Source organism: Helianthus annuus, chromosome 10, assembly GCF_002127325.2.
Source record: "Helianthus annuus cultivar XRQ/B chromosome 10, HanXRQr2.0-SUNRISE, whole genome shotgun sequence".
Taxonomy (NCBI): Eukaryota; Viridiplantae; Streptophyta; class Magnoliopsida; order Asterales; family Asteraceae; genus Helianthus; species Helianthus annuus.
Genome location: NC_035442.2, coordinates 70,323,764 through 70,327,846, shown reverse-complemented (window position 1 = coordinate 70,327,846; position 4,083 = coordinate 70,323,764).

The following is a 4,083-nucleotide window of genomic DNA, read 5'->3' as shown; positions in this document are numbered from 1 at the left end:
TTGTTCTTGCATATTAATCTTGTTAGAAATAGGTGATTTTCGGTCCAAAAATGTGTGAATATGTTGGCATGAAAACCCTAGAAATTATGAACATAGGATGAACTTGTTGAATGTGGGTTGAAGATTTCAAATAAGGCAAAGTTTGATCTATTTTTACTACTAGTCAAATGAGGAAAAGTGTTTGTAGAAACCTTATTGGTAGTTTCCGGATTTGGGTCTGAATTCTCGGTACAATTTGGACTGTCTTTTCTGCATCATCACGTGTACATGAAAATGACAGTTTCCGACTCGCAACAACGGCATTACGACTCGCAACCACAGTATTCCGACTCGAAACCACGCAGTTGCGACTCGCAACCAAAGCATGACAAGTCGAAACCACGTGATTACGACTCGAAACTACGACGGTTGCGACTCGCAACCAACACGTGACAACTCGAGACCACCGTTGCGACTCGTAACCATAACGTGACAAGCCGCAACCACCTGGTTGCGACTCGAGACCAGCTGGTTGCGACTGGGCTGTCCACTTTGGTTATTGGGCCACTATGTGTTATGGGCTATCTATTGACTGGGTTATGTGTTACTGTTGACTGCTTAATTGTTTAGGCCGGCCCAATAACCCCATGACTGTTTACCTGTATGTATGTTACGTGCCCGTATGTGTTTTTACGTGAATGCTTGTATACCGAACCTGACCTATACCGGTAACCATGTTAGGACGTGGTGACCAACGTGATTGACAAGTAACCTAAACCTACCGAGCAACCCAAGGTGAGTTCACAACTTAAAAGCATGCGTCCCGGTGGTTTGGGACACGAGACTAACAACCCTATCCCCTGGTAAAAGGGGATACCACTTACATACCTTCCCTAGTTTTCGGGAACAAAACTTACTTTTCCTTCCCGGGTATTGGGAAACCTTTTGGTTAATTACTGTTTATACGGATTGCAACTAACGGCACTAAACGAAACTCTATCACTCAAGTCCCTACTACAAATACCGATTAGTCGCCGGGTTAGGCGAGCGGGTTATTAGTTGATAGCGCTATTTAGGTGTTTACCAGCCTCACACCGTGCCCTGGTTTGGGACGGTCGTGAACTAATGTACTCAGAAATCCGTCAATGATGATAGAACATTGACATCGGGGCATCCTGCGGATACGCAACGGTTACCTAGTGTTCGGTATTGGAAAAACAGTTTAGTCGCTAACTTTTGGGGTAGCTCCCCAGGGCATGTATAAACGGATAATTTAACCGGTGAAACAAAGTTTTTTGGTAATTAAAACTGGACAACTAGTGAACTCACTCAGCATTATTGTTGACCCCTTACTGCATGCTTTGCAGGTAACCAATGACGAAGGAGCTTGCAGCTTGGGAACGTGTAGTGTCTGTTCACCCTTGTGTTGGGTGTTACCTCATTTTGAATCATGAACTTTGTTTAAACTTCTTCACTTAAGCTTCCGCTACTTATTACTGTTTTGAACTTAAAACTTTAAACTCTGAACTTAATATTTGCTAAGCTTATGATTAGTAAGTATTACTTTTGTTATCAACTTAAGTATTCGGTATAATTGGTGGCTGGATCCTGGTCAGTCACGCCCTCGAAGCGGGTGTTATCCGCGGGTGGATTTTGGGGGTGTGACACAGACAGCCTAAGTCTTCGCGGGGCGCGAGGCCCTATTACTTGTCGGACACCCTTGATGCCACGTGTCCCGACACGTGTCGATCCTACACCAGACTGAGCAAACCTCAAACCGACTGAAGCTTCCTCGCGGGCCACAAAACAGAGGGAAGAAGGAGTAGTGGGCCGCGACCCGCCCGGATCAGACGATAAAAGGAGCAGGGATCGGCATTCCAAACCGTTCAAATTTCTAAAATTCTCTCTCAATTCTAATAGGCTAAAACTATAGCCTAATACCCCCTAATAAGCGAAGCTCTGCCTCGTTGTAAGTATTATAACCCTGCTATCACCCTACACGATCGATTTAGGGCTCGGTAACGCATGTCAAGGCTCTGCCTGACTCAGTCGTTGGAGTTCTGTCTCGTGTTACACTCGATTGATTTAGAATCTCTGTAATGCATGTCAAGGCTCTGCCTGACTCAGTCATTGGAGTTCTGTCTCGAGTTGTACGGTTAATGTGATATGGGTTATCTTACTAACACGTGTGCATTGTTTAAATTTAATAAATCATAACCAGTAGTAGCAACAGGAAGCTATAATATTATCAGGAAGCTATAATCTTATCAGGAAGCTATAATATTACCAGGAAGCCTGTAGAAAAATCTAAGCCTATAAATGTAAGTACATTCATTGTTTCTCACTATTTGAGAGTACATTTTTATGAGTCAAAAATGTTTTACCAAAACCTCAAATATTTTCAAATACAAATTACAGCGATTAAGTCTTTGTAAGTCTTCAATTGCTGCCAGTATTATGGGGTATGTATACAGTACTTGGTAACGTTCACAATTGGGCACGGGTATCCAATGTGTGATATGACCATAGTCACAGATCCGTCGAGTGACACGTACTGACCGAGTAATTGTATAGATATAAACAATGTAATCGCCCTTAATACTGTAATGTGTAAACTACTGATGTTTTACTAAAATGGAATGTACTTGCCAGTATTTATTGCTGATAAAATGTTTTTAAAACGTGTTTCAGTAACTTAGTGTGAAGCCAATAAAAGCCAGCTGGAGAGCACTGAAGGCTTAGAAAAGTGGCTATAAAAGTTACCTAAATAAAAAGGAGAATAGGTTTCAATAATTAGGGTTTATCCCTATAAATATATTACAAATGAAAATCGGGTTTTATCCCACTTGTTTATTATAAATGTATTATCAAGAAAAACTTAGGTTTTATCCCATTTATCTATTTTAAACATTTGGGTGTTTAACTCTGATAAAAATATTTCCAAACTACGGTCCTGATGAAAGTTTTCCGCTGTCAAATTAATAAACACCGACATCGTCTGACTGGTTCGTGGCTCCCGCTCCCAGGGTGGGGTCGGGGGCTGTGAGATAGTGACTTAAAAACTTGAAAAACAATTGTTGTGTGTATTTGGTTTGTATCAAAACAATGAGTCTATTAATGAAATAAAACAAAACTTCAATTACCATGTGTTGCGAAACAATGATTCTGTGACATGACTCCCCGACGTTTTCGCCTCGGTTTTTGGTATTACGCAGTCGAGGTGTTACACATGTTGCAAACAAATTTACAAAAGAAGTGTCCGTTTCACATTAATGATTCACAAGCTGCAAGCCAATTCATAAAAACATCTAACTAAAGTACCAAAGTTGCAAACAGATTCACCGAAAAATCTAATCTAAGTATAAAAATCAAAGAATAAGATATTTAAATACACCAGATTTCAATTTAAAACAAATTCACGATAGAAATAAAAACAGCATAAAATTTTCTTAGAAAACATTAAGTCAGAGTAGTATACCTTCAAGGGTTCAAGGCTCAAATATGATGAAAAACAGATTCGAACCGCAAGATGCACAGATGAAGATTCCAAGAACAAAGTCGAACGGAAAGCACCTCACACCGTCGCCACCTTGCAAATCCGGTTGCCACCACTATTTTTCAAAAACCAAGTACAACTGGCCACCATTACTATACCTGAAACTGCCTTAGACCGTCACCATCATCCACCAGATCACATCACCATCGCCGCACCCTTCACCATCCCACCCACCGTCATTCAAATCTGACTACCACATCCGCCACCATCCACTCATCATCATCCAAAGCCGACCACCACATCTGCTTGCCGGAAAACAACAACCACACCACCACCGCTGGTTGAGAGAGAGGGGGAGAGGTAGAGAGAAAACACGACTCGTCAACCGCGGAGGTCCATTGGTTCCACCGCCTTAGAGCGTTAGAAATGCTGAACAGACACATAACTATGAATTAGCTAGATGACGTCATATAACAACCCTCGAATCACCTCCACGACGCTGCCACTTAACCAACTCGGGGCTAATGGTGGTTGTGGTGATCGTAGAGATGCAATGGAAAAGTAGTTTCCGCCGCCGTGGATGAGCAGATGGCCAAGATACCTCGCAT